Source organism: Mauremys mutica, chromosome 25 (assembly GCF_020497125.1).
Source record: "Mauremys mutica isolate MM-2020 ecotype Southern chromosome 25, ASM2049712v1, whole genome shotgun sequence".
NCBI classification, from domain to species: Eukaryota; Metazoa; Chordata; order Testudines; family Geoemydidae; genus Mauremys; species Mauremys mutica.
Window position 1 is genome coordinate 4,551,327 of NC_059096.1, and position 27,231 is coordinate 4,578,557.

Below are 27,231 nucleotides of genomic sequence, written 5' to 3' on the forward strand. Positions count from 1 at the left end.
GGTGTCGGTGCCTAGACAAGGAGCCGCATATTAACTTCTGAAGAGCCGCATATGGCTCCGGAGCCACAGAATGGCCACCCCTGGACTAGACTCTCTATGTAACCTTTGGGCAATCACTTAGCCGTGCTGTGCCTCAGTTTCCCATTTCCACAGTGGGGAAAATAGCACTGCCATGCTCCACAGGGGTGGTTTCAGAGTAAATACTGGGAGGTGCAATGGTGGCGGGAACCATATAAGTACCTAACCTCCCGCCCCAGATCTATCACCTCAGCTTTGAGATTCCTTATTTCTGAGGCAAATAATTTTCAATAATAAAACTGTGTGGGGTACAGAATCTGGATGGATGGCTGAAGCCTGAATGGTAGCATGGCATAAATGACTGCACCAGGTGCAGGGGTAAGGGAGAATCAGACCCTGGGGCTAAAAGGAGTCGGGTCCTTCAAAATGAGGCTCATCTGAGAGGTGTGTTTAGTGCATTAGGTCACAAACTTGCATGAACAAAACTAAATTGGCTTTAATTCATGGAATGAAAGGTGTAAACTAAAACTGATTTAATTATTTCTGTCCAAGGTTGTGTGCTGATGAATCTTTCTACACCCAGTTCTTGCACCAATTTAACTACATTGGGATACGATGATTTAGGTAAATTGGTGTTACTCTCTAGTGTGGATGCAAATATAGCCATAGGAAAGTGTTTATATAAGGTGTTTATATAAGTGTTTCAATTTGCTATGCCAATGTCAACACTTTTAGACCGATAAAGCTGCTTCCACACTAAAGGATTTCATCAATTTAATTGACCCAGTTTATATCCCAGTTTATAGTCCAATTGGTGCAAGACCTGTGTGTAAACCAGCCCTTACTAGCTACTTACTACCTTGGAGGATCTGGGCCTTTGGATCTACACACAGATTGTTTTATATTGATATATCTCTCCGCCTAAATCAAAATAACTAAACTGCTTCACTACTAAGGCCTTGTCTACACAGGAAAATGGTAGCACTGGTATAGTTAAAGTGGTGCACCTTTAAATCTTAGTCCAGACAAGGCCTGTTTCATTTGGAAGCTATCTATGGTTCTCTGTAGCTTCTGAGCCCCTTCCAGCAGTGCACTAAGCGATGGGACTAACATCTGTCACATGTTGTTTGTTCTGTCATCCTCTCTCCAGGGGGAGAAGCGTGTGCAGTGGAGTGCCGTGTTTTGGTAGGGTTTGAGGGGGTTAGTTGTTGTTTTTTAAAAATACACGTTGCTCTGTTAGAGAAGGGGAGGTCACAGAAGTGCACCCGGCACTTGGAGCAGGAGGAGGAGAGGTCTGTGACGGTCCTTAGGATTTAAATTGATTTAGTGGCAGTGTGGATACTTTGCCTTTCCAGTATACCCGCACCAGGGCAGTTACTGCTCTGTTTCGAGGCCTGGACTACATGCAGTTTTTGTATTGATTTAACTACTTTGGTTAGGAGTGTGATTTTCCACTAAATCATTTGAATGAGAAGTTCTGCAGTTCTCCCTTGCATAGAAATACCTTATTCCCCTTGCAGCAGTAATCTACACTGGTACCAGTATAACTACCTCCACATGTCGGGTATTGTGCCACTTTCACTGTTCTGGGCTAGTTTGGGACACTTTTTGTGTGTAGACAAAGTTTGATCACTTAATAGTTTGAGGGGGGGAAGACGCCAGAAAGAGCCATTGCAGATGCCTCCTGTACTATCCTGAAAGAAGCCCTTATCTTCAGACAGGCCTCTTCCTGCTTCTCTGATTGTTGTTTCCCTTGACAATTTGGCGGACATGTCCCCATGTCTTAAGAGGCGACTGCACACCAGGGTGAGTTCAAAATAAAGCAACAACAAGATTGTGGATTGTTTTCATCCAGCCATTTCCCTCGGCGAATACTGGGAAGGGAGGGAAATTTCTTTCAGTTTTGATTGAAGAAAAAAAAAAAGAGGTGAAAAAAAGTTTTAAAGCAATACCTTTGGAATTCTCTCCTCCCCCTTGGCCACAATTCCTCAAATCAAGGGTTTGTGGTTCTTTCCCCAGAGCGATATTTAAAGCCACTTAGCTCCAAATCCTTGGAAAATGGGATTTTATTTGATAGCAATGGGATTATAGATATATGTAGAGAGAGAGAGAGAGAGAGTGAGCTACAGCATCGGCACAGCTGAACCCACACACGAGGGCTGAGAACTAGGAGACTGAACTGCTGCTGGGAATCTTTGCACCCCAGAATCCACCTCCCTCAGGTGGGGTCTGTCCCGCAGATCAGCCCCCTCCCTCCCCCCCCGAGGTGCAGCTCTGTCACTGGCTGCTAAATGCCTCAGTCTGTCCCCAACTGCCAGTCGCCATTTCCCCCCTCCCTGCTTCTTCCCACCCTCTATTGTTCAAATCCCAAATCTTTCCCCTGCTCCTCTCCCTCTTTCCCTAGCCCCCTCCCCAATTCAAACTCCTGTCTCTCTCCCAAGACTCCTTTGCAAGGAGAGGGGAGAAAAGAAAATGACCCTCTCTGGACTCTGCAACACAAAGGTTCCTAGTTATTACCCCAGGATTGGCCGAACTCATCCACTGATTTCAGCCAGTTCGAGTTAACAAAACACAGATGGTGTCAGGGAATGTCTTAACCCACCCGCCCCCCTTTACAAGGTTCCCAAACACCTGAATTTATGAAGCATTTAATCATCCACCCCCCTATACTACCACCCCCTCCTTTCAGCTGCAGATGTTCAGCTGGGGTCAGTGTTAATACAAAAGGGGAGGCGGAGAGGGGGGCTGTTTTAAAAAAAATAATTCCCCATGTGGCCTGCTCTGGGTTATTTTCCTGGTGATCAGGCTCTACAAAGTGAGCCTTATTTAAAAAAAAAAGTGAAATGATCCCTGCACGCCCAGAGTACGGAGGGAAATGGAATCAAGACGCGCCTCTCACTCCACACCCTGGATTTTCTCAAACAGGGCAGATGCGGGGTTGTTTCCCCAGTGGATTGGGCCTGATGCGGGTTCACAAACCCGAGTCTTTGGGCGGTTGTGTTTAATGACCCCTTCAAATCCCAGCAGCTGATCAGGGAGTCAAAAAAACTCTGCAGCTCACACGGTCCAGGCGGAAGGGAGAAAGGGTTTGAAACAGTCCCAGGGATGAAATAGTTCATAGGAATGTGGACTGTGAGAAACTGCTTTCTCCAATTTAGCACTTTTCTGGGTGGGTGTGTGTCTGCTTGCCTGGGGTGGGGGTGAGGGCGGGTGATGAGTGTCCATAGAGGAGTTAGCCGTGTTAGTCTGTATCCACAAAAACAACAAGGAGTCTGGTGGCATCTTAAAGACTAACAGATTTATTTGGGCATAAGCTTTGTGGGTAAAACACCCACTTCTTCAGATGCATAGAGGGGTGTGTCTGTGAGTGCTAGCAGGGCGTCTGCTTTGTCGGCAAAAACACCAGCCCCACCCTGGATCGTGGGTAGTTCCTGGCGAGGGATGTGATTGGGGCAGAAGCCATAGGGTGTAGGGCTTGATTCTACCCTAAATCTGACACACATACCCCTTAGTCCAGGCGAGGAGCTCGCTCCTAGCGATTTCTCTGACGCTGAACGGCCTCCAAAAAAGGATCCCACCCTGCCCCCAGCTGCTGCTGTGTCTAGAGTCACCCGACGTGCACATAACCCCAGAGCTACAGAGCCCCGCTACACAGAATCAGAGAACTGGCTTGGTGGGCATCCAGCTCTGGAGCTGCTCTTTGCAATCTGCATGGAGACAACCCAACACACCTTTAAGCCCTTGTATTGTGAGCGAAGGAGAAAGGCCCTCACTCACCTGTACCTCAGGACCTGAGAACCCCCCTAGTAGGATACTGACTCTAGAGAGGACCCTCAAAGGTTTCATTGGAAGGTTGGGCCCTAAAATTCCTTTGAGGCTCTGATCCCAGGTCAACCTAGAACCGACTCCAGTCTACCTACTCCCCCACTTTGTTCTGTTCAACCTCCCAAGCACCGACCCCTCCCTTCCAGCGGTGAAATACTGTCCCTGGGAAATCAATGGGAGTTTTGCCAAGATTTCACCCCCATCAGACACCTCTGGAGCTACAGAAATTAACCCAATGCTGGGAATTATCCTCTTCACAATGAGAAGATGGGGACCCTAGTATTTTTTTAAGAGACACTGTAAGGCTAAAATACAATTTCTCTCTTACTATAGACACCCGAAATTATTAAAGCCAAAGACATTTTTTTAAAAATCTTGTTTGTTTCTCGCCGTGTTTGCCCTTTCTCCCTCTCAGACTGGTTAGTCAGTTTCACACTTGTGCTTCTAGTCAGTTTCCGAAGGGTCCTGCACGAATAGGGGATGCAACAGACTGGGCTGCCGGAGAACATTTAAAAGCAGCTTTTTACTTGACTTGTCAAAAAATACTTGCAAAGCTTTCGGGGGGGGGGGGATATTCTGAATGTCGTGCCCCGTGAATCCGATCGAATCCCCTTGTCATTTCTAATTTCCCCATTTGCAGGACAAAAGGATTCTCCCCCCATTTGTCTCCAGCCTATCAGGAAAAACAACAACCACCCATTCTTCGAGCAATTCATACCCACAAGTTTTAACCTTCTAAGAGAAGAAGCTAATACATAGGACCCCGCTGCAAAGCCCAGGGAAGTTAATTTAAACACTCCCATATACTTTGATACCGCACCCCCTCGCCCAAGGAATAGTCTGATGCTGCAGGGGAAGAAAGCGAATTGAAATGCTCAGGAATGAAAGGGCGGGGAACTCAGATACCCGCTGCAGGAGTTTCAATCTCCTCCCCTGTGATCCCGCTCAGGGCTGGGGTTGGGTGCCTTTGCCTGGGAGCGTATTTGCCATGCACTCGGGAGGGTCTTCTTGTTCCGGGTGTATGAAAAGTTTCTCCCTCCCTGCATTTCATTTCATGTATGGGGGGGCAGGGAAAACAGATCCAACACCTGGCAGCCTGGATTTCCTACCTACAGGCAAAGAGGGTCCGGCCAGGTGACTGCCCCTCCTGCCGTGCTAAAGCGTCCTAATTAAACCGCTCCATCCCACTCAGAACTTGCCAGATTTCCCCTGGGAATTAAGGGGGTGGAATGAGAAAAGTTTCCAACTCCTCGGGAGAGGCCTGGTTTAGTATGTGTTTTAGCCCCCCCTAGTGACCGCGGGCGGACACTGCAGGTTTAATTTCTGGCTCCTAAGCAGGTTCAGTTGAACTAAGGGGGAGGGTGTCGTTTAAATAGGAGCCTTGATTATTTTTGACACCCCATCCCCGCTCGGTAAGTAGAGAGCTCGGACGGTCCCTTCTCCGCCTCCCAGCATAGTGCAAGCCCCGTGTAAAAAAATGTCTACAGGCTCGTTCCCTGGGAAATGGGACCCCCAGAGTGACCCCCAGAGCAACCCAGCTCTGTGCAGGGGGCTGGGACAACTTGTGTAGGGGGGTGCTGAGAGGCATTGAACCAAATGGCAACCCCCCTCTATGATGGAACCCACTTCAAGCCAGGGGGAGCGGCAGCCCCCAGCACCCCTAGTGCCAGCATCTCTGGCTCTGCGTGTCTCTCCCTGGGTTGTTCTGCAAAACCATCTCAATGCATCCTTGCACTTGCCTACCTGTCAGGCTGTGGTTGCTGCCAGGGTTAGCCAAGCAGTAACTCCTATCACATTGGGGTGCAAACATATCCCCGGGGCCCTGGCTACCAGGCACCAGTGCTACATTCACCCACAAGGACACTACCTTTAGACAGCTCTTGTCTCCCTTTGCCCCAGATCCTCGTAGCGTACCCCATTCCTTCTGCACATACACCCCCTTTCCATTCTGGCTCCCCTTGTCCACTCCCCCCAGAACCGTCCCGCACCCCGCAGCTCCCCATCTTTCTTGGCTCCTCCCCATCTCCTTTAGGCCAAGAGCGCAGGGGATTTCTCCCACCCCCTCCCCCAAGCGGCGGGTGCCCAGCCGGCACCGTAAGCTCAGCATGGGCCTGGCAGAAGAAATAGGTGGCTTCCTTTAGGGCTGCCTGCTAATTTCCCCATAGCTCAGGGGGGCCCTCCATGCTGTATGTGTGTTGGGCAGAGGGGCTGAGAGCAGAGCCAACGCAGGCTGGAGGCAGGGTGGGGAGCTGTATGGAAGGGATGGGGGATGGGAGAAAGACTGGATACTTAGACTGTAAGCTCTTTGCGGCAGAAACCACCCGTTTGTTGTATGTTTGTGCAGTGCCTGGCGCTCTGCGTCCTGGTTTGTGAGTGGGGCTGCTCGGCACTCCCACAACGCAAATAATACATAATCATTAGCGCTGTCAATTAAGCGTCGTTAATGCAAGTGATTAACACAAACCAAAATAACTAGATTAAAAAAAAATAGTCACGACTAAGGGCAGTTTTAATGGCCCTGTTAAAAAGAACACCCATTTAAAGGTACTGTAAACATACATTTTCAAATATATTGATTTCAATCGCAGCACAGAATGCAAAGTGTGCAGTGCTCTCTTTATAGTCTTATAATAAAGTTTTGTGAGGTTTTGTGAGGCTGGAAGTGATATTCCCTGGCTCCTCCAATATAATTTCCTGGCTTTTTCCTTTTCTGCAGCTGGGAGTCTCATCCCCAAACATTGTCCTGACTCCTGCGCCCTTTGTGGTTCCACACTGCTTAGCTGTGACCAGGTGAGTGGAAGGGACTCGTAACTCCTCCATGGTGGCCTTTCCACCCATCCCCTGTAAAGAGAGTTCAGGCCCAGGGTCAGTTGATTTTATTATTTATAAACCTGAAGACCCCAATCCTGCAATCAAATTGACAGGGGCACGCCCTTGCAGCCAGGAAGTCTGCGGGACACCATCCAGGGAGAAAGTCCTACCCTTCCATGCAGTTCCGGTCGCAAACCTGGGGCCTTCGTAAAATTGATATATATTTCAGCTCACATGAGCTGAATCCTACTCTGCATAATCCAGCTGTCCAGCAGCAGCTTCTCCTTTGATTGTGAATTATTCTTTCCCCTAGGTTTGAAGGGACAATTATGATAATTTATTGATGACACTGTATTTGTATGGCCCCCATTACGGGGGATCTGGGCACAGTGCAGCCTTTGATGTACTATCCTCACATCAGCCCTGTGGAGGTAGGACAGTGCTGTCACCCCCCCTTTACAGAGAGGCCCGTGGGCCCATGGCAGAGCAGAGAACTAACCATGCAACTCCCAGCAGTCTGACCATTGGCTTCCTTCCCCACTACAGTGTCTGCCTATATAGTACAGGGCACAGAATGTCACCCTGCACCGAGCCCAGCACCTATAGCATAGCTTTCCAAAGGAGGCCCACTCTTGTATCATACTGAGGAGCCACACACTTTCCTTTAGCAATTTACTCTTTGTCATTAGATGCGTGCAAGCTCTCTGGGGCAGAGGCTGTCTGTTCTATGCATGTACAGCTCCAAGCACAAGGAGACCTCTTGGTGCTAGGCCAATAGACCGATAAAATAATAGGGTTAGCACTTAAGCTAGGGGTATGTGAGAGTGGAGTTTGGGGGAGGCAGCGTGGTCTATTAGTGTTTCTCAAGGACCGGTCCGTGGACCCGCGCCAGTCCCTGAGATCCCCCTGACACAGTATAGTTAGGCAGCAAGCCGGTCCCTGGTATCAAAAAGGTTGAGAACCACTGGTCTATTAGATGGGAGAACTGGACAGGGGGTGAGAGGACCTGGATTCTATTTCCAGCTCTGTTGTGTGACTGCTTCACCCCCTCTCCCATCCCAGGCCATGTCCATCTTTACTGTTTAGAATGGGAATGCTTGCGGGCAGGGACTGTCTCTATATGTACAGCACCCAGCACACCGGGCCCCTGGTCTCAGCTGGGGTCTGTACAACGCCTGACACAATATAGTCCTGGTCCATTTCTGCAGCTCCTGAGCTCTACTTAGAGGTTCTTCCTCAGAGGTTTTTAAGGTCAGGCTTGAGAAAGCCCTGGCTGGGATGATTTAGTTGGGATTGGTCCTGCTTTGAGCAGGGGGTTGGACTAGGTGACCTCCTGAGGTCCCTTCCAACCCTGATATTCTATGATTCTACAGTAATACAAATAATAATTGATAACAATGGAGTTCTTTTTCAATTAAATGCAGCAGCTGGTGGCAGCAGCAATGGCCACAAGGTGGCATCCTCTGCATGGCTTGTGGGAGAGACTCCTAGGAAAAGGATGGAGCTGGGTGAGGGTTGGTCATGGAATTGAGGGCCGGCTCTTTTGCTCTGGGTGGCATTGCTGGTACAGTCAGGTTTTATTTGCTCAGCAGTGGAAATGTCTCTGCCTCATTCCATTCACTCAGCAGAGTGGTAATGTTGCAGCCAGGAGTCCGGCAGCACCTTAAAGACTAACAGATTTATTTGGGCATAAGCTTTCGTGGGTAAAAACCCCATTTCTTCAGATGTGTAACACAGGGGATGGCCGGTGTGGGAGATACCTGGGCGGTGGGTGCTTCCCCTGCCCAGCTCCCAGGCATAAGCCAATTCCCAGCTGCTCTTGGGAGGAAATTCCCGTCCCCTCTGGTTATTCCTATGGTTCAAGACTGCACGATTGGCCAGGTGCATAATGTGCCTGGGCGTCTCTCTGGGAAACATCTTGGTCAGGCCACGTCTGGAGGCAGGAGCCTAGACGAGCGGGACCTTTGGTCTGTTCCAGCGTGGTCCTTCATCTGTGCCACTCCTCCATCACTCCTGGCAGTGACTCCTGCTGGTGGACAGGCTGGCAATGGCTGGAGAGGTTGAGATCTCCCTGGGAGCGACTCCTGCTCCCCAACAACCAGCATTCCCACACCGGACCCCACACACCAGACCCCTCCTGCTGGGGCAGACTGGAACTGGAGTAGCTGCTCAATCCCCACCACAACCAGCGCCCCAGCTGGGAGAGACTGAGACTGGAGGAACCAGGAATGTTCTCCCTCAACCATTTAATTTACCTCTAGTTAAAATATATCATTGAAATGGGGTCTGCGGCATGAGCCGATGGAGGGGAGGCAAATAGGCGGTGAGAGGTGGAGATACCCGATTGCTCCCCTTTCCCCCTAGCTCTATCCCCTTCCTCTTGCTTCTAAGCTGCATCGCGCAGCCTGCTGCAAAGACCCAATGCCATGGAGTGAGTGGTTCCCACTCCGTGGGTGGTGACAAGGGCTGAAACAGGTTGAGCACCTAGGTGCGGCAAACAGCCAGGGGGTAGCGGGTGACACATGTCATGATTGGCCTCCTCTCCCAGCTGGAGTTGGGAGAGCAGAGCAGCCCCACCCTCTGTCTCAGCGTCCCTGCTGCAGGGGCACAGCCTGGCTGCTGGTGCTGCGGGGAAGGCTTGGGACCCAGAGGGGAAGAGCCCTTTCCTGGTAATGAACGACGCTGTGGTGCTGGCGTGGGGGCCTCCGAAGTAAGCGCTCAGGGCCTGTACCTCCGTGAAGGCTGGGAGGGTGGCGTCCCCCCAAGGCGCAGCTCCAGTCGCTGCCCATTTGCCCACCTGCTGCGTTAGCAGAGGCTGGGCTGAGCATTGCCGAGCTGAGCGACGAGGCGGGGAATCCTCCAGGGCAGGTTTCACCCGCCTCAGGGACCCACCATCAAAACTTGAGAGTAGCCTCTGCTGGTCGATGTCAGCCATATGACCTCCCCTCCTGGGCAGGGAGGTAGCCATTGGCCTGAGTCCACACACAGCCCACCTGTGGGCCTTGCAGAGCCTCTGGCTGGCCCTGCCTCTTTCCTTCTCCATTTCTAGAACATAATGGCTGTACTGGGTCAGACTCATGGTACAGGGTCCTGTCTTTGGACTGTGGCCAATGCCAGACGCTTCAGAGGGAATGACCAGAACAGGGCAATTATCGAGTGATCCATCCCCTGTCGTCCAGTCCCAGCTTCCGGCAGTCAGAGGTTTAGGGATACCCAGAGCATGGGGTTGTGTCCCTGACCATCCTGGCTAAGAGCCGTTGATGGCTCTATCCTCCAGGATCTCATTTAATTCTTCTTTGAACCCAGTTATTCTTCTGTCCTTCACAATGTCCCCCGGCAACAAGTTCCACAGATCCACAATGCATTGGATGAAGAAGTACTTCCTTTTGCTTGTTTTAAACCTGCTGCCTCTTATTCTCATTGGGTGACCCCTCTTCCTTTCTACCACCTCATTTCTCCCCCATCTCAATTGCCGCTGTCCCCACCCCCACTGTCTAGCTCCAGCGCATCAGAGAAATCTACGTCTCGGGGCTCATTGGCACTGGAGCTTTCAACCATCAGTGCCCAGCTGTGGCTAGAGCTGCACAAGTGCCAACAGGTGGAGCCACTTTTCGCACTGCTCTGTTTTCACGCTGGGGTTAGGCTGCCCCAGTGCACAGAGTAGCTGTGCCTGTCTGCACTAGGGCTTTGCATGGGTGCTGCTGTGTAGGTGACCAGGCAGCGAAGGTAGCAACCGGGGCAAGCCCCCAGTGCCTTCGGCATTTCATAGGATGCCAATCGCCGCAGCAGCTACACGTGACGTACCAAAGTCCATCCCCTGTTCTTAATTCAGCCTCTGGTCTTGGAGGAAGTGGGCGCCTGACCAAGCAAAATCCTCAGGAATCTAATGGTGCAAATTAAACATCTCAACCACTCACTGAATTAATGTGCCAGTTATTGCAAAATTTAGAAGAGATGAATTATTTAGAGCCATCTACCCAAGCTGAGGAACTCCCCAGTAGGCTGGTCTCACTGAGACTCGTCTTTTGAGCTGTTAGCGAGAGCTGGGAGGGAAACAGTTTTCCCAGCCTGGGAGAATTTTTGAAATAACAAACTTTTCCCCCTTCCTGAACCAGGACAAAAAGCCTTAATCTCGACAATTGTTGTGAACCAAAAATCCTCCCCCCAAACCCAGCTTGGGTCAGTGGCCACGTTTTGTTCCAATCACTTTTAAACATTTTGATTTCGACTCTTTAAAATCTGTCTACTAGACACGAACTTGGATTGCAAAATAAAAAATGATTTCAAAGCACCACATGGAATTTTGCTGTTAAAAAAAGGTCAAAACAGGGTATTTTGACAAGTTTTGCCATTTTTTTTCCATCCCAAAAATGTTCCAAATGGAAAATCGGTCAAATTGACCCAGTCGCAGGAGCAGTTTTGGTTTGGACGAATTGGCGTTTTCAGACAAAAAAATGTTTCCTTGACAACTTCCCAACTGGCTTTACTGTCAGCTGCTCACCGAACTGTTTAATAATCAGTCCGGGTTTATTAGACTCTCACCGCCACTGCTCCAGAAATTGCAACCTGTTGCATGGGGTGGCCATTCAGGCCATTGAGGTTTGGCCCGGCTGCGACGGAGGGGGAGGCTGGGCCAAACCTGAGTGATGCTACAATCCCACAGCCCCATCACAATGACACTTCGTTTGGGGACCCACTCGAATAGGGGGCCCGGTGCAAGCTGCCCCTTTGCCCTGCTCCCCATGTTCACGTGTACTGACCACCCACCTGCTATGCCCCGGCTTTGGATGAGCGAGTGAGTGCGCTCTGGTGGCAGGTCCTTTAGCCTCTCTCTGGGTTCTGCTAGAGGAGCTCCCCAGGGGGAGCGCAGGGGCCTTCTTGTCCCAAGTCTCCATGTGTGTCCACGAGACATTGCCGGGTCGACTGCATCCTGTGTAACTTGCTACTTACCCACCACACTCGGCCCTCTTCAGGAGGAGAAGGTGCCACAGCCACAAGCCAACGGGTCGAATTTGTGGGATTCCAGGATCATGTGTAGCACACAGAGGTCTCAGTCAAGATCAGAGCCCGATTGTGCTGGGCGCTGCCGCATACACATGGTGCGAGACAGTCCCCGGAGAGCGAGAGAAGGCAGGCAAAGGAAGGATGATTATCTCCATTTTACAGGTGGGCAACTGAGGCACAGAGAGATTTGCCCAAGGCCGTGCTGGCAGTCAGTGGCCGTGGAATTGAACGCAGGCTTCCTGCATCCCAGCCGTAACCGGCAAAGCTGCCCTTCCTCTCCACAGAGCTGCGGTGGGGATGACATTACCCCACTGGGTCCTAACCACGAGGCTGCAGGCAGCCTGGAAAATGCCGTGTCCCCAGGTTTACTGATGGTGTGGGAGGGGTTCAGTTCATCCCCACTTATTGGACCTGGGCAAATTCCCTGATTCTCCCCCACCCCCCACCCCTGCAATGAGGCTTCTGAAATAAAAGCCACGTCGAAACCTGGAATAAAATTAATTAGGGGGAAGAGGGAAAGTCATCTCTTCTCGAGAGCGCCAAATTCCATCACTATGGAAACGAGAGGAGAAGCCCGGTAGCTGGCGCTCTCCTGGGGCCTAGAGGCTGGCGGTACGGGGCGAGGCGCCGTCTCATCTGTCTTTCTTTTGCCTTTTCTCTCCTTTTCTGGTCCATTTGTTTTTCTCCTCGTTTGAAATTTTGTTCAGTGATTTTAGCATTAGCCCCAAGTGCCAGACCGGCAGCTCTGGGGACCCGGCCCTTTGTTCATCAGCAAAGCAGGTAGAGCAGCCAGAGAGAGAGACTCTCTCTCTCTCTCTCCCCGCTCATGTCCAGGGAGGGCTGAATTAAAGGAATCTGCCGCTTTAGGCAAGCCCCCTGGAGCTCCACCCCTGCACCATGGCTCCGCCTCTTTTTGGGGTGGCAGCAGGTTTCAGAGTTATGCTACCTGGGGCAGCGCACACCTCTCGGAGCTCCCGTTCCAGGCTGTCTACAGACTCAGGCAGGCGTCCGTTACACTTGGTTCGGGTTTCCAAGTTTTTTCTTTGCGTCCCCAGGGGCTAGGAACAAACAAAGCTCAATTTTCTTTTTAAGACAATGGAAGCTGGGATTCATCACGTGACTCGAGGAGCTGGGGCCCTAGACACAGGCCTGTTGTGGTAACGCCTCACCCCAGCCCTGTCCGGTTTTGGCGTGCTGCCCTAACGAACCAGGATCTCCAGAGCCTGAAGCAGCCTCTCCAGTGACTCCCAACAGGAGATCTCCGCAAGGGGTGTTTGGCAACGTCCCTACTCAGTCCTGGGCAGCCCATTCCCCTGCTGTACGTGTGTAGGTGGTTGGGCTGGAGAGTCGGTCCTGGCTTCCTGCAATACCCTGGACTCGGGTAACGCCTTTCTACCTGCGGGGCTCGAGCTGCGAGGGAACGCAGCCAGGCCGAGGGCGGCAGAGCAGGAGGTTGGCCTTACAGCTAAGGCATTGGTGGGGGATGTGGGATCAATGCCTCCCTCTGCCCCCAATTCCCTGTGTGATCTAGGGCCAGGCAGCGAGATCCCCCGCGGTGCTTTTGAAAAACCCGCCACCTGCCTATCTGCATCTGTGGGCACCTAAATAGCTTGAAAAACCTGGCCCTGGCTTTCTCTGGGCCTCCCTTCCTCAGCTCCTAGTCATGGCCAAGCTGAGACAACGCGCCTAAGGTCAGAACGGGGGAGTTCTGTGTCTCAGCCTCCCGCCTTGGAGGCTGGTACGAGAGAATGGCTAACCCAGCGCAGATTCCCCCGAAGGCTCCTTGCTTCGCTGCACCCCGTGCATGTCCTCTGCCTTCCAGGGAGGCTGGACCTAGATCAGCCAAGGGAGAGATTCTGTGGGAAGGGCAAATCAATCAATAGGGGTGGCTGGCGTTGCATGTGTCCTCCCACCTTGGCAAGGACCTGGGCCTGGTCGCCTCCAGACCTGGACAGGTAAGAAGCTGGCATCCATCAGCCCTAAGAGTCTCCACTTGCCATTCAGGTTATCCTAGGCCTGGCCGGGCATTCATAAAAATACCTGCTAGTTCCCAGCCCTCCATGCTGCTGCTGGCTGCATCAACCCTCTCAACTTTTGGGAGCCATTGGTTCAAATCCTGCCAAGATCAAGTTGGCCCTTTATCATTCCAAGTTGTTGAGCAGAGAGATTTCATGTGGGTCTTCCTGATCACCGGAGCAGGAGTTTTCCTTTCTGCACTTAGGCAGCCTGTCCCCTCCACCCCAGAGGTGGCTGCATTGCAGTGACTCTGCCTAGAGCTGCCAAAGCATTTGTGGGAGGGGAAAAGTGCTATGTCAAATAAAACGTAATTAGTCCGAAGTGGAATGTTAATTGGCAGCCTTAATTCCAAGTGTTGCTGGCGCCTCCAGCGTTCAGACTGTGCTCAGGGGTGCAAAGCTAATACGTGGGTCACGTGACCGTTGCATAGGTAGGGGCTGTAATACAAGGGACTGGATGGTATCTGGGGGAAGGAGGATGGGCTTGTCTGGTGAGTTGGGAGATCTGGGTTCCCATCCCCCATCTGCTTTTTCTGGTGCCTCATTGTGCGTGTACCTAAAATGGAGTTAATGATACTGAGCTGGCCCTGGCTTTGCTAATGAATGTGCCCCGAGACCCTGGGATGAAAGGGGGCTGCATTCGCTGTGTCCCCAAAACACTCTCCCCCAACCTGGCTGCATTCCAAGCCAGGCTGTACCCTCTGGGGGCTCCATTCGGGCTTGACAAATCCGGGAATAGAAGCTGGGTCTGGTGCATCGTGCCCCAGGTATACAGCCTCAGGTATTTAACGAGCCCAGGGTACGTCTACACGGCAGCTGGAGCTGTAAGTTCCAGCGTGGGAGACGTGTGCACACTAGTTTGGATTGGGATAGCGCACTAAAAATACCAGCCTGAGCAAAGCTAGCGTGCATCTGCCTGCCTGAGCTGGATATTCCACCTCCAGCTGCAGTGTGGACGTGGCCTAAGAAACTTGCCTGGCTGCCAATACCATAGGCTCTGAGCACCTCACAGTCTTTACTGGGGTTATCCTTAAGCATCCCTGGGGGGCAGGGCTACTTTCCCCCTGTTACAGATGGGGAACTGAGGCACAGAGAGACTAAGAAACTTGCCCAAAGTCATCCAGGGTGGGGAATTGAACCTGGGTCCCTGGCTAATGACCAAACCCCAGCCCCAAAGACATTTGCCCAGGGGATAGTGATTGCAGAGTCTTGCCTTATCATCTGGTGGCAGCCTGCCATCTTCCTGGGCACGTTGTGTGCCTTCTCCCCCTGCCCAACTGGTCCCGTCCGGAGTAAGTTGGGGTTCTTGCTAGTGCCACGGTGGGGTCCTCTTCTCCAGGAGAAAAGTGGGACTGGGCTCCGTGTGTTCCGGTTACCTGCGTGCCTTGGGATCCACACGCCAGCACTGGGGCTGCCAGGCGGGGTCCCAGCCGCTGGGGTCCTGCCCTTTAGTGGGCTAGTAACAGGACGCCAACCCCGCTCCCACCTGGGAGCGCAGCACAAGCCACATGCCAGGAATTCAGTTCACTCAGGGAGCTAGCAGAGATCCTTTTGGTGCCATGGGCACGGATGACGTGTCCAGCCAGCATCTTTAGCCAGGCAGAGAGAGCATGTGCAAACACTGGGGGGGCTGGGAGAGTCCATGCCATCCTTGCAGGAAGACACAGATGGTGTGTGCCATCTGCCCTGGCTCCACCGGCCAAGGAGAGCGGGTTCTCCTTCCTGCCACCCTCCACCTCTATTGCTGCCCCCGGGTAGCAGGCAAGCAGCAACCTGGCACTTGACTGGGGGCATCCATCCCCTTCCCATCTCATCTCCATCCTCCAGCAGCTGGTTTCTATAGCAACCTGGTACCTGCCTTCCCCCACGGCCCTGCCTTGCACCTGATTCTAATTCACCACATTGTTCTCCTGAGGCCATGGGGCTATAAATATCTCTCCACACACACTCCGAGCAGGCCGGGCGGAAGGGCAGGGTGGAGGGCCGGGGATGCACACACATCTGGGGAGGGGGCAGGGACTGACGCTGGGCTGTAGCAGCGCTCCTCCACGTTCACACAACACACTCTCTCTTGCACACTTACGGGCCTGCACGTGCAAACGGGTGCACAGGCTGCACCCCTGGGGAACTTTCACAGCCGGCTTTGTGCCTGGCTGCCACTAGCTTTGGACGTGAGCTGGGATGGCCCTGGACTATGGAAGTCCTAGGCAGAGGGCAGAGCAGGGGTGAACGGAGGAGCCCACCCTCTGGGACAGGGCTTTCTTTCCAGAGACACTACATCCTGCACTGACTCTGCATCCCCGTTCTCCGGTAGCAGAAAGGCCCTTGGCTGCTTTACAGATAGCCTCAAAGTCAGAGCCAGTGGGCCGGCAAGTCAGGAGCCCTGGGCTCCCCCCGGCTCGGCTGGGTGACCATGGGCAAGTCACGTCCCCGCTCTCTGCCTCAGTTTCCCCTCCCACCCTTTCTGTCTGTTGTCTGTTTTGAGCAAGGGCTGTGTCACTCTCGGGATGGACTGGCCCTTTCGTGGAGTTCTCTCTGGGGGGGTTGGTCTGATTTCTTTTCTCGGTGCTACCGCAACCATTACATCGCAAGCAAGGCGCTGACAATACAGTTGGTCAGGAGAGAAAGACTCGGCCGCCCTAGGTGTTTACAGACTAACCACAAGACACACACAGAACTATTCTGGAAGGCAGATCGCACAGACCCTGCACAGCGACTGCCAATGCCCCACCAGCTCGGGTTGGCCCTTTAAGGGACTAATTGTGCTTAGTCCCCACCAGAGTCTAATTAGCTGCCATCCAGGGGCTGGGGCTGGGGAGCAGCCTGCAGACTGTTAGTTAAAAGCCAGGCAAGCAGCTCAACTGGGAGTGAGACCTGCAGAGACCAGGTGAGTTCCTGGAGGAGGCAGTGGCTGGTTTGTTTCTGTGATCTGGTGCTGAACTGGTTTGAGCTGGAGAAACAAAGCTCACCCTGGCAGGAAAGAGACTGAAATCCTGCTGCTGGCGGACGTGTTACTTAATGCACCGAGTGGTGAGCCAGCCCCAGTGTCTTACAGACTCTCTCTCGATTTGTACTCACGGGACCCTTGTCTCAGGATGTCTACACAGGGGGGAGTATGTTTGTAACTAGGGTTAGCCCCCCACTGTTCACTAACTTGTGTTAAAATAGCAGCGAGACATGGCAACTCAGATGAGCAGCTTGACTTGAAGCCTATATGGGAGCCCATGGTTGACCCTGAGCCGCTAACCTGAGTTAAAAGCTGCGTTGCCGTGTGCTAAGAACACACTGTGCATTGCAGTGGATGCACACCCACAGTTGTGGCCTCTAGGTGCTACTGTAACATACGTAGCAGCCTTGCTAAACTCTCCCCATGGCAACCCCCTTCGGCTGATGGATGAGCCCCTTCCTTAGGGGACAGTTGCTCCGTGTAGCTGTGAATCCCTCTAGGTGGACACCACTGGCATGTAATGCTGAGGCCTGGTCTACACCAGGAAATTAGGTCTAATAAGATGGGAGGGCCAGATGGGGTCAGACCAAAGGTCCATCTAGCCCAGTTTCCTGTCTTCCAACAGTGACCGATGCCGGGTGCCCCAGAGGGGATGAACAGAGCAGGGAATCATCAAGTGATCCATCCCCTGTCGCCCATTCCCAGCTTCTGGCAAACAGGTATTTCCCTCACCCGCCTTGTCTCTCTAGGCTCATGGGAAATAGTCCTGCTTGTCTCTCCAACAGTAGAAGCTGGTATCACTCGATGCAATGGTGCAAGTCTGCCATGGATCCCTTTGTGGTGATGGCTGGAAGGATCGGTTGGCTGCACCCCCCCAGGGTGCCCGAAGCCCAGCAGCCAGGAGGCGTGTGTCCGCTAGTGGTGCGTGAGAGAGCGTCTAAACGAGCATTGCGGTTTGCCAGGTCTTTACTTCCCACCTGCCTCCCACTCCCTCATCTCAGCAGCTGCAATGTCTTTCCGCCCAGCCAGGATCGGAGCCCGGGCAGCTTTCACAGGGCCGCGTATGGATCGCCAGGAGAAGAAATTCGTCCCTGAAGGAAATGGATAAGAGTCTTGTCCCTGCTCCCCCTGCAAAGCTGCCTCTTCTCTGAACTCTGCTGAAAGTCGTAGCGTCTTCCACTTCCTCCAAACGCTGCAGTCTTGAGCCTCTGCAGCTGGGAACCTTTCACCTCCACTACAAGAGCAGCCACTCAAAGCTGCAACGTCCTGGATAAAAGGTCGCTGCCGAGTGCGGTGTGCATTTGAACTAAGTACCCGAGCCAGGCTGACCTGATGTCTGCATAGAGAGATGGAGAGAAAAGGCTGCCCTTGTTCTCTGCCTGCTTTATGTGTCGTTCATCCTTTCCCATCAACCCCCCTCTCTCTTTAACAGTAACCCCCAGCTAGCATTTGTCAGCCGTACATCTCAAAGTGCTTCCAAAGGAGGTCAGGACCATTATCCCCATTTTACAGATGGGGAAAGTGGGCACTGAGAGTGACAGGGAGGAAACTGAGGCACCAAGAGTGACAGAGACTTCAGAGCCAGGAACCCAGATCTCCTGAGTCAAAGGCCGCTGCTCTATCCACTAGGCAATCCCCCCTTTTCTTAGCCCAATCTTTTCTCTTTGCCTATCACATCATCTGGATTCGGGTGACCCCCTTCCCCTCAGGGCTGCACTACGTACGGATGTGTTCCCCTGTCTCATCCCATTCCGGCTGCACTGGAAGAGCAGGTGCAGTCTGTCTCCTGTAGCTGGCTGTCTGTCTGTCTCCTGCCTGCCTTCAGTTCCCAGGCTCTGATCACTCAGTCTGCGGCTCGTTAGACTGCGCCTCTGATTTGCACAGTTAATATTTAATCGCAGATCAACCCGACAGGTTTCTCTCTTCAGCAGTTTGTAACCTAATGATTGTTTTGTTTCTGAATGCCGGCGTCACAGGAGGCTGTTTGCTGATAAGTTGGGGGAGGAAATGCAGTCTTCCGCACGCACCTCAGTTCTGTTGCGGGGCCTTGGTATTTTTTTCAGCAATGTTTTTTCATATTCAGGAGGGTGGGTTCTTCCTTTCCCCCCAGCACACACACCTGACTGTTTGATTCTTGACTGCCCCAGGGAGATTAGATACAAACAAACTCACTTCACACAGGCCGCCCCACAGCCTTTGGCTAGCTCTGCCTTCTAGGGTGGGTTGGGCCCCTTGATTAGTACCTGCTAGCTCATTATTACCCTGTGAAGTCAGTCTATCCCCCTCCTCCCCACAATCATTCTCTGGAAGCTTCACTCAAAGGTTTCTATGGTGGGGAAGGTTTCGGTGCTTGGGGTCTGCCCCGTGTCCCCGAATAAGAACCCAAATGGAATCTGCTCAGTCCTCGAGGAAGCGTGGGGAACTGTGTGCAGACTCGCAGGCATTATGCGTCTCTAGGCTCTCAGCTCTCTGGGGTGAGAACTGTCTCTTTGTTCTGCTTTTGTACAGCTCCTAGCGCACTGGGGACCTGGTCCATACCTGGGCTCCTTGGTGCGACTGCAACATAAATAATAAAAACTTGAAATCCGTGATGCAAAGGAGGGGTCTGCTCCGGGCTAATCTTTAAACTGAACCCAGACTCGAACCAAACCCAAGCCCACCCGACCCGACCTGAGTGGGTCGAGTCATTTTCCAAACCAATCCCAGACCTTCCCCTGGACCTGAGTCAGAGCCGCCACTGCCTCCTGGCCACGGGGTTGTATGTCCTGCATTTGACAGCCCCTGCTGCACTGCGTGTGTGCCACACAGGAAGGGACGCTGGCCCTCCTTGGCACGCGCACTCTGCTGTGCACCCAGCGCAGCGCCAGCCAGGTGGTGGCAGCTGGCAGGAAAGGGTCACACAGCCCCCACTGCAGCGACCCCCTTGCCAGGAGGAGAGGAGGCGACCCCCGGACAGCTGGGTTGTTTTCTGACCCACCCTGAACCCGACACTTGTAGTCAGGTCCCGGTCGGGTCGGGTTGCAGGGCTCTAATGCAAAGCAGTTGTGCTCCCAAGAGCTCCCTCTACTGGCAGTGATGCTATTTTACCCATGAACCCCAGCCATGGGCTTGATTGCACTAGGTGCCAACAGAGGGTCCCTGCCCCAGAGAGCTTCCAGACTAAATAATAGAGGAAGATCCAACCTGCCTGCCTCCTGCATAAGACCCGCCTCCCCTTTGGCAAACACTGCTTGAGTTACACTGGCGTTTGCTTTGTATAAGCAGGGTCTGTCGCTGTCTCTGGGTATGACCCTGGAGCTCAAGCATAGGTCGCAATGGCAGATGTTCTTGCTAGATATAAGAACACCCGGGCCACCTCCTTCCTTGCTTCGGTTATTAGAGGAAACAAACTTTCATTTTAAGCAGCGACCGCAGCCAGCATTTAATTAGCTGCGGCTGGCAAGCCAGATCCTGATAGGATCGCATTCAAGAGGAAGGTGATTGGCATTTCTATCCTAATGGCATCTTATCAGGGAAGCCTGTGCAGCAGGGAGATATGCAGGGAGCGCAGTGCAGGGTCAGTGGTGTCCTTATGCCAGCACAGAGCCCTGCTGCAGGGTTTCTTCACTTGTCCTTTGGTTTTGAGGAGCTGTATTTGTATGTGACTGATACTCTAGGAAGTGACGCAGTGAGTGCTGGACAGAGGCAGATAATGTACCTGCTTCCCACAGCGTGCCTCCAGTTTTGACCCATAGTGACCCCTGTTGTGCCAGTCCTGGAGTAGTGTCAGTGCAATGCACGATTAGACTGCAGCGCCCAGCCTCGTCCAGGCCTCTGTGTCTGCCCAGGCAGGGACTGAACCTGGTATCTTCAGTGCCAAAAGCCCAGGCCTCCACCAGTTGTGGGAAAGGAGCAACTCCCTTAGTTGGTAGCAGTGGTAGGCTCTTATCCTCTATATGGACCAGTCACTAGAGGGTGATATGACCCACTTGGCCAGCCTGTTAACAATGCACCTCAATCCTGACCCGCAGCACTTCCTGCTAGTCCATCTTCAGGCCTTCCTTGAGCAGAGCCTGTGAATCACTCTGACTGTGTGGTGACTTTCGTAGATACAATAGCTATCGAGTCCTCTCTAGATTGGGACCATCCAATCCTGCACTTCCCTTCAGCCTGCTTGCTCCCCCCGCCCCCAGCCTTGCAACCTAACCTTCTGCCTTCCACCACTCCCTCCCTTTCGGTGCAAGTTTTCACCACACACTTTCCAAAGCCCAGGCATGATCCACTGGTCCCATCTATTTGGGCTACTCTGGGTCACCCCAGCATTTCATCTCCTGGCACTGGTGCCCTGCAATGCCCCTTCTGGCTCTGGGGGTTGGCGTGCCCTGGATGCTCTGCTTTAGTTTCCCCTTGACTGAGCATGGGACTCGGACTCAGCAGATGTAGGTTCTATTCCCAGCTTTACTGGTGGCCTTGGGCTCCTTTTCCTCACATGTAAAATAAGGATAACGAGCCAGCCCTCCACTTGTAAAATGCTTGGGGATCTCCCGATGACCAGCATTTGATCAGAGCGAGGGGCTGTTCTCATTAGTGACATACGCTGCACTGAACGTTGTGTTCACAACCTCTGCTCTGACCAGCCCAGCTTCTATGGCCTGGGGTCTGTGAACCCTTGTCAGCTAATTCCCACCGGCTGCAGCAGCTCCAGCCCCCTAACGCGGAGCTGCAGATGCTCAGAAATCCGGCTGATGGGCTGGAGCGCAACCTGCTTCTGCTTTCAAGGTGTAATTTTCTAGCCATTCCCTGAGAGGCTGCAGCAGCTCGAGAAAAACACAGTGGGAGAGATTGCTGCTCAACCAGCCCCCTCCGTGCTCACAGGGGCCTTGCAAATTCCCCCACGAAAGGATTCATTTATGTCCAACCGGCCTCCCCCACCCATCTGTTCTCTTAAAATCCCAGCAGCGTGCCTCTCCCATCCCAGGGGAGCGAGGCCAGTGCAGGGAAGCCGGAACGCTTTGTTCACGGTGCAGGGGAAGTACCAGGAGCATAGGAGGGAGCTGCCTCCTAGCAGAGAAGTGAAAGGGGATCATTTAACCCCACTACAAGATCTCCATGTTGTTTCCCTGGTGGGAAGGCAGTGCTGCCTAATGGGTAACGAGGAATCAAGGGCTCTTGGGTTCTATTCCTGCTTCACTGTTGACTTGTCGTGTGACCTTGGGCAAAGTCGCTGCACCTCCCTGTGCCTTGGTTTCCCCATATGCAAAAGGTGGATAATACCAGTCTCCTATGGGAGGCAGGGGCCTTAATTCCGGTTTGTGAAAGTTTGAAGTGTTGTTAGAGGCAGGGCCAGCCCTCTGTTTCCAAACAGTCTCACAACCTGGCGATCACTGGGTTTTTCACTGCAGTGTGGATGTACCCTCAAGGTATCTGACTAGGCTTCAGATAATCCTGGCTGGACAAAAGGGAGCTGCTCCCGGTGCTTCCCCTCTCTTGGTTTCTGGAAGGGGGAGCAGCTGCTGGCATTGGGGGAGCTCTGAGTTTGGAAGGGGATGCTTTAGAGGGAGGGCGAGTTTTAATAGAGCTGAGGTTATGGGTAGTGGTAAAATCTAGGGCAGATCAGCAGACTTAGCAGGGCCCTGTGCATTCCTAAGATGCCCTGCTCCCCAATGGCCAGCCCTGGCTGGGCGGTCGGGGAAGGATTTACTGCCAGACGGGGGGAGATTTCACTCATCTCTGCAATCAGCAAAGCCGCTCGTTCTAACAAGAAAATCCTCTTAAAACTGCAGGAAGAAAGACAACCTTGTTAAGCAGCTGGGTTTCTTTGCTGCACATCAGATGGCCGCTGGGACAGCTCAGCTGGAACGGGGGAGCCTGGGAACAAGGTGGAGGCAGAACTGAAATGCCCTGATTCTGCTAATGGCAGGGAGGGAACTGGAGCCCTCCGGAGCAGGAGAGGAGAAGGCCCCGTTCAGGGAGCGGGCGGGGCGAGAGAGAGCCGGCAGGGAGCAGAGAAGGGCTGGAGACAGGAAAAGCCATCAAGGGGTACAGGAATCGTGCCTGGACTCCCAATGCCTTGGTGCCGACGGGCAGTGCCAGTCTGATCCCTGGCAGGGGGAAGCTGGTGTCAGCTGGCCATGAAGGGAACTCAGCTGCTGGGGTCCTATAGCAGGGAAGGGAGCTTTTATCATGGAGCAGGGACTAAGCTGAGTCCAGCCAGGGAATGCCGGGCGGGGGGGAGGTGGAATCCTTTTGAACGTATTGGGAAGGGGGCGGGAACTCGCTGGGCAGACCCTGCCCCATTAGGGTGGCTTGTATTTGCCAGATGATTCAAGCTGCCTCTGTCTTGCCCGTGCCAGGAAAGAGCAGACCAAGGCTGGCAGTTGGCTTCCTTTTGTACCTGCTCAGCATCAGCTGTGCCACTGAAGGAAGCCAAGGAAAGGCCAGGAGGCCTGAGCCTGCCCCGTTGACTTCAGCGGGAGTTTGGCGCTCGCGGGGCTGAGCGAAGGATCACCCGGAGCCTGCGTTCAACAGAGAGGGCTGTGGGTGGCGTATGTGACTAGGGAGGACCTGAGGAGGCCTGGAGGCCGGCTCCCAGGGAAAGGGGGTGAGGAATTCTTTGCTGCTCTGTAACAAGGTGGCTTGCCCTGGGGCTGGGCTGGAGAACTGGGGCCTAAGCCAAGCAGAGTACAGAATGAGCCCCACCTGGGGGCAATCAGGCCCCTCCCTAAGGAGCAGAAAGTGTCTCTAGGGAAGAGGGAGGAGCCAGGCTGAAGTGGTGATAGAGCCCACCGGGGAAGAGCTGCAGGGGGAATTTGCTAGGGGGCTTAGAGTAGGAAGGAAAGCTTGGCCTGCCAGCTGGGGAAAGACCTTGACTAAGCAGGGAAGGGACTGGGAGAGCCAGGGGGAAACTTAAGAAGGCTTGAGGTAGGCGGTGGCCTGTGGCAAACCACAGCACTGGTGAAGGAGCAGGTCCAGCTGTGCAGTACAGAGCTCTGGGCCAGAACCCAGGCTAAGGAGTGGGGCTGGGTTCTCCTACCAGCCCCAGGGTTATTGAGCTTGACAAGGGGGCTCTCGTCTGAGCCCTAAGATAGGCTGGGGAAGAGCCCCAGAGAGGGTGGAACTCAATTGGGCTCACTGTGACCCTGGGAGGGGAGGACGTGGGATGGTGGCCGAGTGGCCGGAAGAACAATGGCTGTCGCTAGCTGAGTTGCAGCAGCTTTTGTGTAAGGAGGGCAGCGTGCTGCAAGAGGCTGTCGAGGAGCTCACCCTATCCCAAAGGGTTTACAGCGTATCTAGTACAAGGCGGGGAGGGTCGGTCTCTGTTGGGGAGATGCTCCCACAATAGTTTATTTGCATTACCATGGCACCTAGCGCAGGACCCCATAGTGCCAGGCGCTGCGCAAACAAAACAAAAAGACGCATGTATAGTGCATCCAAGGATTTCAAAGCACTTTGCAGACTAACTGAGCCTCTCAACCTTTCCCTTAAGATCTGGGGTATTCTTCTATGGAGGGGAAAGCTGAAGCATAGAGGTGCAGCGATTAATTCAAGGCCATACACTGATTCAGTGACAGATGGGAAGAGAACCCAGGAGTCCTGGCTCCCAGCTTCCTTGCTCTAACTCGTAGCCCATGCTGCATGGTCCAAGGGCAGAGAAATGTACCGGCATGACCATACAGGTATAATTATACCAACGTTACTTCTCTTCTCGTTTAGCGCATGCTCCTTCCAGAGTGACATAAACTAAACCAGAAAAAGTCCCTCATGTTCTGAAATAAGTGTCCACATGGGGCATGATCGCAGCATAACTAGAGTGGTGTGAGTAATGCTGGTTAATTTCCCTGTCTAGAGAAGCCTTTAGTATGATTGTTGTTTGATAGAGGGCCTGACAAAACCTCTGGCTCGGAAAGTCCAGAACTTTGGGTGTATTTGGAAATCTGGGCTGGGATATGAATTTTCTCGATAATGAGCTGGGGATCCAAAGTCCCCTAAACATGGGGCTTTTCTGGATTAAGGTCGGCATTTTTGCCATGTCAGCCCTTCTCTTGCTGCATGTTAATACAGGAAAGAAATGATATGAACGGGCCAAGTGGAGGCTGCAAGTTTGGACTCTTTGAGATGCAAAACCAGTCCTGCCCCTTCTCTGAGCCAGTCCTGGTTCCTAATGCCCCTGTGTCCCTCCCCCAGCCCCAACCCAATACCGAGCTTTCTAGCAGCTCTCAGGTTCCCTGTCCTGCCATGACCTACTTGTGCTGCCTGGTGCCTGGAGACCTTTGCTCGCTCCGTGCGCCAGGGTAAAACCTGTCGGGATGGAAGTCTGCGTGCTAATCTGGAGTTTGATGCACAGCACAGGTCAGTGATTTTTTTTTTTTTTTGTGAAGAGGACAGGGCTGTAATGGCCTTGATTGTGGTACTTGTGTTGTGTCTCCTGCTGCTGCCTCCCTCCCCTCCCCGAGTTAAGGATCTGGGTTTGCAGTACTTCCCCCAGCTCCCCTTGCTGAGGGAGCTCTCTCTCCTTCTCTCTCCTCCATACAATTCAATTCATTTTGCCTACAGGCCTAACAGAGAGCTGGGGTAGGGGCCGGGTAATGTTCTTTCAGAGCTTGCTGTGTACACGTGAGCCGCTCCAGCTCTGCTGCTCCCAGTGGAAATCAGACATGTGGACAGGCTTGGAGGTGGACTGTCGGCGTCCCAGATGGGAAGGGACAGCAAGAAGGCAGTCGGTCCCTTTGTGAGACAATACCATCTATGTGAATGTGATAGCCCCGGCTATCAACATCTGCCAATACATGTATTATTTAACTGGTATTAAACCTTCCCCAGTTACTGAGGAAAATACGCTGCCGTGTCCTCCCATGCTCAACCCTATATGGAGCTGGTGGCATAATCTATCCAGGGTTTTCAAGGTTTTCCATTTGATAGTCTCTACATCCAGCTCAGTTTCTATAGCAGTGATGTCCGTTTAACTCCCCTCCCCCAGCCCTTCATGCAGGAGGATGGGCTTTCTTGAGGTTAAAGCAGATGGTTCTGAGTCCTGGGTGCTGTTCCTGTCTTTGCCACTGAGCCTATGTGATCTTGTCCTCCCATCCGCCGCTCTGTGCTTCAGTTTCCCCACGGAGCCTGGGGGAGAATCAGAACATCGCCCCTCAGGAGCTGAGGCTAAACTAGCTGAAACCTGTTGAGATCCTGTCTGATAGGAGGGGCTATTGAAAAGCCAGATCCTGCCACCTTTCATCAGGGGGACGGTTCCACTCAGCCTGAGCAAGTGGGGAAGAATCTGGCCCTGTGGGATTAGAACTTCAGTCAGTGCCTGGTGCTTTGACTCCACAGGTGCAAACGCCCTGGATGTTGGCAATGAAAGTACCTCCCTTAGGTCAGCGGCAAAGAGTTCTGTGGCACCTTATAGACTCTCAGACGTATTGGAGCGTGAGCTTCGTGGGTGAATACCCACTTCGTCAGATGCATCCCACGAAAGCTCCTGCTCCAATACGTCTGGTAGTCTCTAAGGTGAACTCACTGCCGCTTTTACGAATCCAGACTAACACGGCTACACCTCTGATATTTGACTCCCTTAGGTTAGTGGCTCTCAACCTTTCCAGACTACCGTACCCCTGTCAGGGGCCTGATTTGTCTTGCATACCCCAAGTTTCACCTCACTTAAAAACTACTGGCTCACAAAATCAGACATACAAATACAGACGTGTCACAGCCACACTAGTACTGAAAAATTGCAGACTTTCTCATTTTTACCATATAATTATAAAATAAACCAATTGGACTATAAATATTGTACTTACATTTAGTGTAGGGCATACAGAGCAAGATAAACAAGTCATTGTCTGTGTGAAGTTTTAGTTTGTACTGACTTCTCTGGAGCTTTTTATGTAGCCTGTTGTAAAACTAGATAAACGTCTAGATGCGTTGATGTGCCCCCTGGGAGACCTCTGTGTACCCCTAGGGGTATGCGTATCCCTGGTTGAGAACCACGGCCTTAGGCTGCGAATTCTTCCTCCTTAGAGGATGCGTAAGCTGATAAACTTCCTGAAGTAAAGAACCTGGTGGATTTCAGGAGCGTGTGTGTGCTGAGTGGACAAATGTGCAAATCTCCTTGGGGAGTGTAGGGGATGTATCTGAGGCTGGATGTATGTGTGAATGTTGCAGGGGGGAATTGGGTGCATTATGTAACTGGAAGTGTGTATGTGTGTACATGGAGATTGGGGGGATGGGGCTGTGCTCGTGGGTAAGCACGTGTGCACAGGGGGACAGATGCGTGTGGGATGTGTGTGTGTGTATGTGAAACTATATATAAAAACATGGGCAAAGCAGACTCGGGTGCTTCAGAAGCTCTGAGATCTTGCAGCAAGAAAGTTTGAGAAGAGGTGACTGCGAAGCCAAAATGTTGTGGGGAAGGGATGGGATTGAGGGGTTCTGTCTTGTGGAGAAAGACTAGTGGGTCGAGGGAGGCCCTTTCACTTGTGACGTGTTCCTGCTCGCAGAGGCCAGGGGCAATACCCGTAAATGATGTGTATTTCAGTAGTGCCCCAGTGCGGGATCAGGGCCGCACTGTTCTAGGTACTGTGCACATAACAAAGAGAGTCCTTCTCCCCCAGAGAGCTTATCACATCCGGGCAAGGG

At 52.8% G+C, this 27,231-nt stretch overlaps 1 protein-coding gene across 1 annotated transcript in view; it reads left to right on the forward strand.

Moving 5' to 3' along the window:
* Positions 1-24,085: 24,085 nt before the first annotated feature.
* SRCIN1 (SRC kinase signaling inhibitor 1) overlaps positions 24,086-27,231 on the forward strand; it is a 180,341-nt gene continuing 177,195 nt past the window's right edge. The window contains exon 1 of the mRNA XM_044999461.1: positions 24,086-24,275. The gene's annotated coding sequence lies outside the window, so the exon portion shown is untranslated. The remainder of the gene's footprint in view (positions 24,276-27,231) is intronic.